Below are 13,399 nucleotides of genomic sequence, written 5' to 3'. Positions count from 1 at the left end.
ATCCCACCCGAGTATGTTTAGATTGGGTTCATTTTCCCATGCTATGCCCCGGATCCTACACAAAATTTCGGGAGCACCTCCCCGCTGTTCTCCTGATACACGTCTCTGCAATAAACAGAGAGGATGTGTACCCGGAGAACAACAGGGGAGGCACTGACGAAATTTATGCGTCGGATCCGGAGCAAAGCATATGGGAAAACGAACCCAATCTAAACATACTCGGGCTGTCCATGGATAGCGTTGGACAATTCGAAAGAATCAAGGTTATAAATATGCAAATGCATGCATATTTATAACTATGACGCTTTCGAATGGGAGACACATATTGGTTACGCATACTGATGATTCAAGACACATATATATCTAGCTATCAAGTTTCATCGGAATAGATCAAATAATTAATGGGGGAGGAGGACATGTCATTTGTGCTCACCCACGAACGAAGGGGCAGAGCTCGTCAAACGCACGGCGAGGTCGTCGAACACCAAACCTCGCAGCGATGAAACAACTGCACATTTAAAACTACCCGATCAACACAATTATATATGATGTTTTTCATAACAAAATCGAAAGATATATGACCTAACTAATAATTCACAAATATATGACCCCGTCGGCTTCTGGAAGGCCAAAGAACACCTTTTCGGGAGGTGTCGGTGGTCGGGGTGTCGTGTCGGTCTCGGGGTGCCGTGTCGGGGTCGGGGTCTCGGGGTCGGGGTGTCGGGGTGCCGTGTCGGTGTCGGGGTCGGGATGTCGGGTCAGGCTCGGGGTCGGGGCGTCGGGGTCGGGATCGGGGTTGGGGTCGGGGTCGGGGTCTCGGGGTCGGGGTCGGGGTCGGGGTCTCGGGGTCGGGGTGTCGGGGAGTCGGGGGTTCGTGTCGGGGGTCGGGGTGTCGTGTCGGTGTCGGGGTGCCGTGTCGGTGTCGGGGTGCCGTGTCGGGGTCGGGGTGCTGTTTCGGGGTCGGGGGGTCGGGCTGTCGTGTCGGGGTCAGGGGGTTAGGGGGTCGGGGGGTCGGGGTGTCGTGTCGGGGTCAGGGGGTTAGGGGGTGTCACGACCGGTTTTTCAATAAAATAATTATTGAGAAACCAATCCCTGTTACGGACCAGCGAGGAAGAATTCCTTCTCACTGATAGACAACACATTGGTCACAGAAGAAAAATACCAGGGGTACTAAATATAATACAAAGTTGAGCAGAGACTGCCCAATAATTTATTACATGCACGCCGATAAAACAACCCGGCGGATAGGGTGGCAAACTACTAACTCACGATAAAAAAACGGTGGTGGAAATATCATCGCGAAGCGAGTGACATGATTCCAGACTACTACAACTCTTCGAGCGTCGGAGTGAGGCTCGAGAAGACTTATTGCGGGTGGCGGAAGCGTAAACGATACAAGTGACCAATATCCGGGATCGCGCAGGGCTGACTGGGACTCCTCTAGGCGTCGGACGCGCTATCAAACTCTTCATCCAAGAGATCGCCTTCGTCAACATCTGGCCAAATCAACAAGCCAGGTGAGTACTATGAAAGTACTCGCAAGACAGTTCGGAGACAAGGTATAACCAATGCAAACATGAAGCACATGAATAAGTTAACCAGTGCGATCAGACATAGAGATAATAAATACTGGGTGCCAAGCGAGGGTCTGAATGACGCCTCGAGCGGAAACTGTAGAATAGTAATGCGGGTGCCAAACGAGTGTCTGAAAGACTCCTCGAGCGGAAAATGCGGAATAATAGTACTGGTGCCAAACGAGTGTCTGAAAGACTCCTCGAGCGGAAAATGCGGAATAATAATACTGGTGCCAAACGAGTGTCTGAAAGACTCCTCGAGCGGAAAATGCGGAATAATAATACTGGTGCCAAACGAGTGTCTGAAAGACTCCTCGAGCGGAAAATGCGGAATAAAAATGCCGCAGTCGGGCGTCGGGGCGACACCACATAAAGGGCTTATAACAAAAAATAAAGACAGTACATGCCACAGTCGGACGTCTGAGCGACATCGCATACAGGGCTTATATTTAAAGTGAGAAATGAGCACACGCCACAGTCGGACGTCTGCGCAACGTCTCATAAAGGGCTTAAATTGTAACACAACAATACAATGGTTCGGGAATATAACTTATCACAAGCACGAGACAAATATAATGTTAGTCCATCCACAGGAATAACAATGAAATTGAATTTACCACTTGAGCTTGTTCACCGGGGGCAAGTTTTCACACGGATAGATTTGGATGTAAGGTCTACATTACTGATCATGGATACGATGATTTGGAAAGAATTGACTCTGCAGAGTTTGTACCTAACCACAGCCAACGGATTTCGGTAGTCACGGGGACTAGTTCCGTCTACGGTGTTCTGGAAGGAACACGTCTAACCAGTACACACCCAATTTAACCATCCGAAGCCAGGGATCACCCTCGGCAACATTCAGGAAAAACCCTGAGTCGGGGAGGCTACAACCTCGCGTAGCATGGGATCAAATTTCTATACGCGCGCTATAAGGGGGTGCCCCCCCTCTCGGTCCCAACCGGAAACACCCATGCCCCCTGACCGAATGACTGGCTTTAATCCTGGGCCAAGGTACCATCATCCCGGCCTCTCTATTTGGTGTGTACACGGAAAGAGGTTACCAACTTACTAAACCGTATCCTGGCAATGAGACATGTGGTAGCACGGAAAGGGGAAGGGACGATAACACGGCTCCAACCATGTTAACGTCGAAAAAGTCGGATGACACAAGGCTGGCATGCTACAACAGTACCACCTTGCTGCCCTTCATGTCACCACATGATTAGGCCACCTCTCATCAGAGGTCATCGCAACCTTGGAACATGCGGGGGAAAGATCGATAACGTGGCTCCAACCACGTTAACGCCGAAGAAAGTCGGATGACGCAAGGCCGGCATGCTACAACAGTACCACCTTGCCGCCCTTCATGTCACTACATGATTAGGCCACCTCTCATCAGAGGTCATCGCTACTTCGGAACAACCGGGTCGTTGCCTTACAAGCAACGAGGTATTTATCGACACTCACATGCCACGCACAACTTTCACATGAACATGCAAAACATCTGCCATATCAAATGTTCAAACAAGCTTGCCTGGTTCGGAGAAGTCGGAGTCTAGCTCGGCGAAGTTCGCGGCTCCGTCCCCTCTCCCGGAACCTACGGCAATCACGAAACGGGGTACTAACGTGAAAACAAACACATGCACAGAAACTTTGCCAAATATTTTTCAAATAAATCCCATAAAAAACTAGATAAAATTTGAAGATTGACAGAAAAAGAATCATTCAAAAATACCTTTTCATTAAAAAGTTATAAAGGTTTCTGTCTAGGGACCTTTCTGTAATGAAACAGAAAAGTTCCAGGGTTTTAACTGAGAAAACAGAAAACGCTTCGGCTGGGAATGCGCAAGCGCAAGGAGAAAACGTATTTTGCCCGAAGGCGCCAACAGAAAACGGTTCGGGGAAATAAAACAGAGGCTGACACGCGGGGCCCGCATGTCAGGTTTGAAAGCTCGCCGGCGCCCGAAGACGGCGGTGGACGCCGGCGTCGAACCACGGCGAGTTAGGAGAAACGGAGGCTACCAAGAGCTTCAGTGTCTTCTTCCGCGTCGGTGGGTGGTGGACTCGTCCAACGGGGAGCACCACGTCGACGGCGACACTATCTCCGGCGGACGGCGGTTCGGGTGAGGTTGGGGAACTCCGGTGGAGGGCAGCAAAGTACGAATTGAGGCGCGGGTTAGAACGGGTGGTGCAAGGAGAAGCTACTGGCAAGAGAATGGGGGCTGCGGAGCACACACGGGGGCGAATCGGGCTGGATCCCGTGGCGGATCGCGGTGGCCGGAGTCGAGGAAGAAGACCTCCTCGGGGCTCTTCCAGTGGCTAGGCGTGCTCTAGGGGAAGTGTAGGGCTGGTGGGTGCTCGAGTTGAAGCTCGGGGCCCCTATTTATAGGCAGATCGACGGGGTGGCCATGAACGGAGAATCTCCTGCGAGCGATTACGGCGGAGCAGTGGGTTGGCAGGGGGTTTGAGTGGTCGAGCAGCATCAGTGGGTGTTACTGGACTCGATTTGCAGCTGAACGGGGTTGGTCTTGGCGTAATGGCATCTGTCCACGGTGAGGTGACCGCACGGGCTCAACGGCGGCAGAGAGCGCGCTCCGTGCCCTGGGGTTCACGACGAGAGCGGCAGCGCATTCGGGGGAGTGGACGGCCACGCGGCGGGCTCCGGTGGTTTGGGCGGCGCTGGGTGGAGTCGGCGGCGCCGTGTCTCCCGCTGGCGCCCGCAAAGCCGCCGCCGGCGTCGGTCACGGGGCGGCGCACCTTCTGCTGCTCGTCGCCGACGCCCGCAAGATGCCAGGCACTCGTGCGGTGCAGGAGCAAGTGGGCGAGGACGAGGAGCAAGGCGACGCGAGGGTACTGGCGAGATCGACGCCCGTCTCTGAAGAAAACGACAGTGAGCACTGCAGTGTTGTCTGAACTTAGTGAAACTTGACATGACCAAGCAATGCAGGTGTTCGACAGTAGGTTTTGGTAAAGAGATGAATTTTGCTGGAGCTGTAACTTGGTGAGATGATCACTCAAAGCACCCAGGGGCTGCATGAACTTACTTGGAATTTTTGGAGAAGGTTTTGAATGAATTTCACCAAATTTGGCAAATTTGGTCCAAACTTGCAGCTGATGTAGTTTGAAAATTTTGAACTGGAGACCAGTGGATCTTCATGGTTCTAGGTTGAGGGTTCAAAGGACTAGGAGGGGAAAGAATTTTGGGGCCAAAAATCACAACAGAAAGAGGAGTTGCTTTGTAAATCTCCAAGTGGTAGAGTAGAAGACAGAAAATATTTGAATGAAATTTGAATGGAAATAAATACATGGGGAGGTTCAACTTGCTGGATTTGGTGTAAAACATGATCCAAAGGTGAGGGAAGGGTTAGGAGAGAACATTTGCACTAGGGCCATGGCAAGGAGGAATTGTTGAAAGTGGCTAAGGACTTTCCAAAAGCCATAGTGCAACATTCAAAAAGATTTACAAAAGTCATTTTCCCAAATGTAAACCATTTTGTCTTGAGTCCAAGTGAAAAGCAAGAACCTCCAAGACCAAAGGAAGGTCTTGGGTGAAACCAAATAAAATCTTTGCGATAAAGCAAAATATTTGAGAGAGAGAGTTCTCTTAAAAAAAATTTAAATCACTCCCTTCAAGTCAAATAAAAATCTTTGGAAAAAATCCAAATAAAAACTTGGGTGTCACAACACCTACCCCCTTAGAAAAAATCTCGTCCTCGAGATTTCTGCTGATCCTCAAATAGATATGGATACTCTACTCGAAGGAAATCTTCCCTTTCCCATGTGGCTTCATCCTCAGTGTGGTTGCCCCACTGAACCCTGAAAAATCTTGTCGTTTTCTGACGGGTCCTCCGTTCAGACTCTTCTAAAATCTTTACTGGCCTTTCTCTGTAGGTGAGATCTGGTTGCATATCAATGTCTTCATGAGGTACATGTTTCTCCGGGTTACTCACACATTTCCTCAACTGCGAGACGTGGAATACGTCATGGACGTCTGACAGCTCCTTGGGCAGGTCTAGTTGGTAGGCTACCGTGCCTCTTCGTGCCTTCACACAAAATGGTCCAATAAATCTTGGGGCTAGTTTCCCCTTAATTTTGAACCGTTGCAGACCCCTCATAGGAGATACTCGGAGGTATACGGAATCACCAGGTTCAAAGCTGACCTCACGATGCTTCTGATCATAGTAGCTCTTTTGTCGGCTCTGTGCTGTCTTGAGTCTGTCCCTGATTTGTTTAACTTTTTCCTCGGCCTCCTTAAGCATATCTGGGCCGAAGATACGGCTGTCACCTGTTTCTGACCAATTCAATGGGGTACGACACCTCCGTCCGTACAATGCTTCAAAGGGTGCCATTTGCAAGCTGGCTTGGTAACTGTTGTTGTACGCAAATTCGGCATACGGCAAACTCTCTTCCCAACTGGATCCATAGGTGAGCACACAGGCTCTTAGCATATCCTCTAGGATTTGGTTTACACATTCTGTTTGTCCATCTGTCTGAGGGTGGTATGCTGTACTGAAAGCTAGTTGCGTGCCCAGAGCTTGTTGTAGGTGATCCCAAAATTTGGAGACGAATTGGGTGCCTCGGTCTGATATTATATTCTTTGGGACTCCGTGCAAGCAAACTATGCGGGAGAGATAGAGTTTTGCCAGTCTTTGTGTGGAGTAGGTAGTCTTCACGGGAATGAAGTGAGCAACCTTGGTTAGTCGGTCTGTGATGACCCATATGGCGTCAATTCCACGCTGTGATCGGGGTAATCCGACAATGAAGTCCATTCCGATTTCATCCCATTTCCACTCCGGTATCCTGTTAGGCTGGAGTAGCCCTGCTGGCTTTTGGTGCTCGGCCTTGATGCGCTGACATGAATCGCAACAAGCAATAAATGTGGCTATATCTCTTTTCATACCGTGCCACCAAAATCTTTCCTGGATGTCCTTGTACATTTTGGTTCCTCCAGGATGGATCGAGTATGGGGCGGTGTGGCTTTCCGTCAAGATCTGTTGCTTGAGTTCCTCAATGTTAGGTACGCAAAGCCTGTCCCGGTACCATAATGTTCCTTCACTGTCTGTGACGAATTCTGAAGTCTTACTACGGTTCATTTTCTTCGTTATGCCTTCGATGCTGGGATGTCCCTGTTGAGCCTTCTTGATTTGTTCCACTAGGGTGGGTTGTATCTCCAGGTTCGATATGGTGCCCTCAGAGACTAACATCATGTTGAGCCGAGTGAACTCTCGCTGAAACTCAGGCCTCAAGTTTTGCTGACCGTTACTGTCCGGGCTGGGGTTTCGACTAAGGGCATCAGCCACTACATTTGCTTTTCCTGGGTGGTAGTGGATACCGACGTCATAGTCTTTGACCAGTTCCAACCAGCGTCGTTGGCGTAAATTCAGCTCTGGCTGTGTGAAGATATATTTGAGGCTTTTATGGTCCGTATATATTTCACAGCGATTTCCTAACAGAAAGTGCCTCCACTCCTTGAGTGCATGTATAACTGCTGCTAGCTCCAGGTCATGTGTTGGGTAATTTTCCTCGTGTTTTCGCAGTTGCCTGGAGGCATATGCGACAACCTTGCCGTCTTGCATTAGTACACATCCGAGACCTTTTCGGGACGCGTCACAATATACTTCAAAACTCTTGTGTATGTCTGGCACAGTTAAGACTGGTGCGGTTGTCAGCTTTTTCTTGAGTTCTTGGAAGCTCTGCTCACATGCTTCCGTCCATACGAATTTCTTGTCCTTCTTGAGCAGTTGGGTCATAGGTTTTGCCACAGTGGAGAATCCTTCAATAAACCTCCTGTAATATCCGGCCATTCCTAGAAAACTCCGCACATCTGTAACATTCGCGGGCGGCTTCCAGTCTAGTATGGCCTTGACTTTTTCTGGGTCTACGGCTACGCCTTCTTGGTTCAGTATATGGCCTAAGAAACCAACTTGTCTTAGCCAAAATTCGCATTTGCTAAACTTGGCATACAACTGATGCTTCCTCAATTCTCCCAAAACAATCTTGAGGTGCTCAGCATGCTCTTCGGGTGTCCTCGAGTAAACCAGAATATCGTCAATGAATACCACCACAAATTTGTCCATGAATTTCATGAATACTTTGTTCATGAGGTGGACGAAAAATGCGGGGGCGTTTGTTAGACCAAAAGGCATCACTGTGAACTCGTATAACCCATATCTGGAAGTGAATGCTGTCTTGGGGATATCCTCTGTTCGTACCTTCAGTTGATGGTATCCTGATCTCAAATCAATCTTTGAAAATACTTTAGCTTGTGCGAGCTGGTCAAACAAATCATTTATCCGTGGCATCGGGTATTTGTTTTTGATGGTGACCATATTGAGGGCTCGATAGTCTATGCATAGTCTCAGTGTCCCATCCTTCTTCTTGGCGAACAATACGGGCGAACCCCATGGTGAGGAGCTGGCTCGTATAAACCCTTTGTCCAATAATTCCTTTATCTGCTTCTTCAACTCCACCAATTCTGAGGGTGCCATTCTATACGGCTTCTTATAAATGGGAGCGGTGCCAGGTGCTAATTCAATGCTGAATTCGATCTCTCGGTCTGGTGGCATACCTGGTAGTTCTTCCGGGAACACATCAGGGAACTCGCATACCACTGGCACTTTTCTTAATTCTGCGATGTCCATCTGGTTCAGTTTTGGTTTCTGTGATTGTGGCCTTTCTTGAGCGGAAACTCTTATTGTCTTGCCGTGATGGTGAGTGAGAATCACTGTCCGATTGAAACAGTCGATGAATCCTTTGTTGGTGGTTAACCATTCCATTCCTAAAATGACATCCAGTCCTTTACTTTCCAACACGATGAGATTCGCGTGGAATGGTAGTCCTTCGAACTCAATGACCACTCCTTGGCAGTAACCCTGAGCAATCTGCTTATTCCCGGGGGACTTGATGATCATAGACTTTTCCAATGGGAGTATCGGAAAACCGTGTTGCGAAACAAAACTCTTCGAAACGAACAAATGGGAAGCTCCAGAATCAAACAAAACCGTGGCAGGTACTGTGTTGACAGGGAACGTACCGAGCACGATGTCTGGGGCATTCTGCGCTTCTTCCCTGGTCACATGGTTCAGGTGACCCTTCCTGTGGTTGTTGTTGGGATTGAAGTTGTTGCGCTTGGGGGCGGGATTGTTTCCACCAGTGTTCGGCTTGGGTGCCGAGTCTCTTGGCTTCGGGCACTGTTTAGCATAATGCCCTTGCTGACCACAAGCATAGCAGGTGACTCCTGGATGGTACGTGAACTCTTTGTCCCTGGCATGAAACTGTCCGACGGGCCTTGGCTCAGTAGTCGTGGATCTCCTTGTGTCTGTCCTTGGGACCTCAGCCTTGCCTCGGTTGCTGCGGGCAAGAGTCGTCTTGTCCCTCTTCCGCTTGCGGATATCTTCCAGACTACGGCGCTCATTTTCCAAGGTAATGGCCTTGTCCACCAGTGTCTTAAAATCCGGAAAAGTGTGTACAATCAGCTGGCATCTTAGCGCTGGTGCCAGGCCGTCCAGGAATTTTTCCATCTTGTTGTTTTCTGTCATGTGCTCGTCGTAGGCATAGCGAGACAGTTGGGTAAACTGGCCGTTGTATTCTGTGACGGTCATGCCTCTTTGCTTCAGGTCATCAAACTCTTGCTTCTTGATCTTTAGGATGCTCCTGGGAATGTGTGCCCCACGGAAACCTTCCTTGAACTCTTCCCAGGTGATGTTGTGTTCCCTGGGGTGCATGTGTAGGAAGTTTTCCCACCATGCTGCGGCTGCTCCAGTAAGGTAGTGGGGTGCGTAAAGCACCTTCTCATGATCTGAGCATTGAGCGATAATCAGTTTCCTTTCAATCTCGCGAAGCCAATCATCGGCTTCCAGTGGCCTGTCGGTGTGAGCAAAAGTTGAGGGGCGAGTCTTCTGTAACTCAGATAACTTGGAATGTGGTTGATAGTGTTCACGGTGGTTTCCCATGTTGATGACATGGTTCATCATCTCTTGGTGCTGTTGCTGGCTTTGCTCGAAGAGACGGCACACTTGAGACAGTGCTGCTTCGCTGTCTTGTTGGCTGGACTGACCTTGAGTGAAATTGTTGCTAGTCTGTGTTCCGTAAACCTCTTCTGGCTGATTGGGCATAGAGCAAGTCCAAGGGCGAGACATTTTTCCAGTCTGGGGTATCAATTGCAAAACCCGTGAGAAAAACTGTGTAGCGCGAGGAAAACCCTTGCAACGGCAATAATCAAAAAGGCTTCAAGGTTTTCAAAGAAACACTAAGAATTTTTCACGGAGAAGAAGTGCTTAACACAAAGCTTAAATGCGAAAACAAACACAAGATACAGCACTCAGGTTGTGCGTACACAATCCTGACATGTTATTAAAAACTAGCATACTACTCCGGAAGGCAGGAAACACACCAATACAAACTAGCGTACAGATAAAAACAACACATCATACAAGCAGGCATAACACGCGGCTACTCGGTGCTCTCAGTCGGAGATGGTGAAGATCTCCTTCCCCTTGCCGACGGCAACGCTCAGCGGTCCAGGAGAATCAACCTCCTCCTCCTCTCTAGCTGGCTCCTGGCGCGCGACGCTGCGCTGCGGTGAAGGTGCGGGGGCGACTGGCGGTAGAGCGCGTGCGGCAGGCGGTGCGGCTCTGACTGGAGTAGGAGCGATGACTCGGTCGAACTCCTCAGTGGTAGGCAGACGGCGAGCAGTGGACAAAACGGCCGGTGCATACGAGGCTGAAGACGAGACGAAAGTCAGAGGCGGCACCGTGTGGAGAAGCTCCTTCCTGCTGGCAGGACCGCCCCGGACTAAGTCCATGCGGGCAGCCACAAGATCGTCTACGAGGTTGTCGAAAGACTCCTCAGAGCCTTGAGATACTCCACAACCATCTCGATGGCTTCGTCTCTTTCTCCCCGATGGCAGGCGAACGCATAGTGGCTGGTGTATGGCACATGGCATGGGAGGTAGCGGTAGCGACGAGTCTTCATCGTAGGAAGGATGTCCCGAAGGCGAGCTATCGCCTCACGGGCAGCCATCTGCATGGCATGCCTCTCCGTAGGCATGGCTCTTCCCGTAAAACGGAAGTGGCGAGCAGCAGATTGTCCTCCCCTGAACTGCACCACGGCTTGGTGCATAGACACGTCGTCACTGAGCTTGTGCTGATAGAGGGTGAACTCCGGGCGAGCTGCTGGCCCGATCGCGAGCTTGGTGATGGAGACGAGGAGCTTGACAAACCCCTCGGGCACGTTGGTGAACACTCGATTCTCACAGCTGCTGCCAGCCATCTACAAAAGTAGGCAAAAATTCTGAGTAGTCATGTCATAAATTTATGATGACCAACAGAAAATAGCTACAATTGCAAAATGCTGAAAAAGCACAAAAGACGCTAATAACCGATTAGCGATCGCACCTAGTGGCTTCCTACAGTCAGCCTGGCTCTGATACCAAGCTTGTCACGACCGGTTTTTCAATAAAATAATTATTGAGAAACCAATCCCTGTTACGGACCAGTGAGGAAGAATTCCTTCTCACTGATAGACAATACATTGGTTACAGAAGAAAAAATACCAGGGGTACTAAATATAATACAAAGTTGAGCAGAGACTGCCCAACAATTTATTACATGCACGCCGATAAAACAACCCGGCGGATAGGGTGGCAAACTACTAACTCACGATAAAAAAAATGGTGGTGGAAATATCATCGCGAAGCGAGTGACATGATTCCAGACTACTACAACTCTTCGAGCGTCGGAGTGAGGCTCGAGAAGACTTATTGCGGGTGGCGGAAGCGTAAACGATACAAGTGACCAATATCCGGGATCGCGCAGGGCTGACTGGGACTCCTCTAGGCGTCGGACGCGCTATCAAACTCTTCATCCAAGAGATCGCCTTCGTCAACATCTGGCCAAATCAACAAGCCAGGTGAGTACTATGAAAGTACTCGCAAGACAGTTCGGACATAAGGTATAACCAATGCAAACATGAAGCACATGAATAAGTTAACCAGTGCGATCAGACATAGAGATAATAAATACTGGGTGCCAAGCGAGGGTCTGAATGACGCCTCGAGCGGAAACTGCAGAATAGTAATGCGGGTGCCAAACGAATGTCTGAAAGACTCCTGGAGCGGAAAATGCGGAATAATAGTACTGGTGCCAAACGAGTGTCTGAAAGACTCCTCGAGCGGAAAATGCGGAATAATAATACTGGTGCCAAACGAGTGTCTGAAAGACTCCTCGAGCGGAAAATGCGGAATAATAATACTGGTGCCAAACGAGTGTCTGAGAGACTCCTCGAGCGGAAAATGCGGAATAACAATGCCGCAGTCGGGCGTCGGGGCGACACCACATAAAGGGCTTATAACAGAAAATAAAGACAGTACATGCCACAGTCGGACGTCTGAGCGACATCGCATACAGGGCTTATATTTAAAGTGAGAAACGAGCACACGCCACAGTCGGACGTCTGCGCGACGTCTCATAAAGGGCTTAAATTGTAACACAACAATACAATGGTTCGGGAATATAACTTATCACAAGCACGAGACAAATATAATGTTAGTCCATCCACAGGAATAACAATGAAATTGAATTTACCACTAGAGCTTGTTCACCGGGGGCAAGTTTTCACACGGATAGATTTGGATGTAAGGTCTACATTACTGATCATGGATACGATGATTTGGAAAGAATTGACTCTGCAGAGTTTGTACCTAACCACAGCCAACGGATTTCGGTAGTCACGGGGACTAGTTCCGTCTACGGTGTTCTGGAAGGAACACGTCTAACCAGTACACACCCAATTTAACCATCCGAAGCCAGGGATCACCCTCGGCAACATTCAGGAAAAACCCTGAGTCGGGGAGGCTACAACCTCGCGTAGCATGGGATCAAATTTCTATACGCGCGCTATAAGGGGGTGCCCCCCCCTCTCGGTCCCAACCGGAAACACCCATGCCCCCTGACCGAATGACTGGCTTTAATCCTGGGCCAAGGTACCATCATCCCGGCCTCTCTATTTGGTGTGTACACGGAATAAGGTTACCAACTTACTAAACCGTATCTTGGCAATGAGACATGTGGTAGCACGGAAAGGGGAAGGGACGATAACACGGCTCCAACCATGTTAACGTCAAAAAAGTCGGATGACACAAGGCTGGCATGCTACAACAGTACCACCTTGCTGCCCTTCATGTCACCACATGATTAGGCCACCTCTCATCAGAGGTCATCGCAACCTTGGAACATGCGGGGAAAAGATCGATAACGTGGCTCCAACCACGTTAACGCCGAAGAAAGTCGGATGACGCAAGGCCAGCATGCTACAACAGTACCACCTTGCTGCCCTTCATGTCACTACATGATTAGGCCACCTCTCATCAGAGGTCATCGCAACTTCGGAACAACCGGGTCGTTGCCTTACAAGCAACGAGGTATTTATCGACACTCACATGCCACGCACAACTTTCACATGAACATGCAAAACATCTGCCATATCAAATGTTCAAACAAGCTTGCCTGGTTCGGAGAAGTCGGAGTCTAGCTCGGTGAAGTTCGCGGCTCCGTCCCCTCTCCCGGAACCTACGGCAATCACGAAACGGGGTACTAACGTGAAAACCAACACATGCACAGAAACTTTGCCAAATATTTTTCAAATAAATCCCATAAAAAACTAGATAAAATTTGAAGATTGACAGAAAAAGAATCATTCAAAAATACCTTTTCATTAACAAGTTATAAAGGTTTCTGTCCAGGGACCTTTCTGTAATGAAACAGAAAAGTTCCAGGGTTTTAACTGAGAAAACAGAAAACGCTTCGGCTGGGAATGCGCAAGCG

This window comes from Aegilops tauschii, chromosome 4, assembly GCF_002575655.3.
Source record: "Aegilops tauschii subsp. strangulata cultivar AL8/78 chromosome 4, Aet v6.0, whole genome shotgun sequence".
In the NCBI taxonomy this organism is placed as follows: domain Eukaryota; kingdom Viridiplantae; phylum Streptophyta; class Magnoliopsida; order Poales; family Poaceae; genus Aegilops; species Aegilops tauschii.
This window is presented reverse-complemented; position numbering follows the sequence as displayed.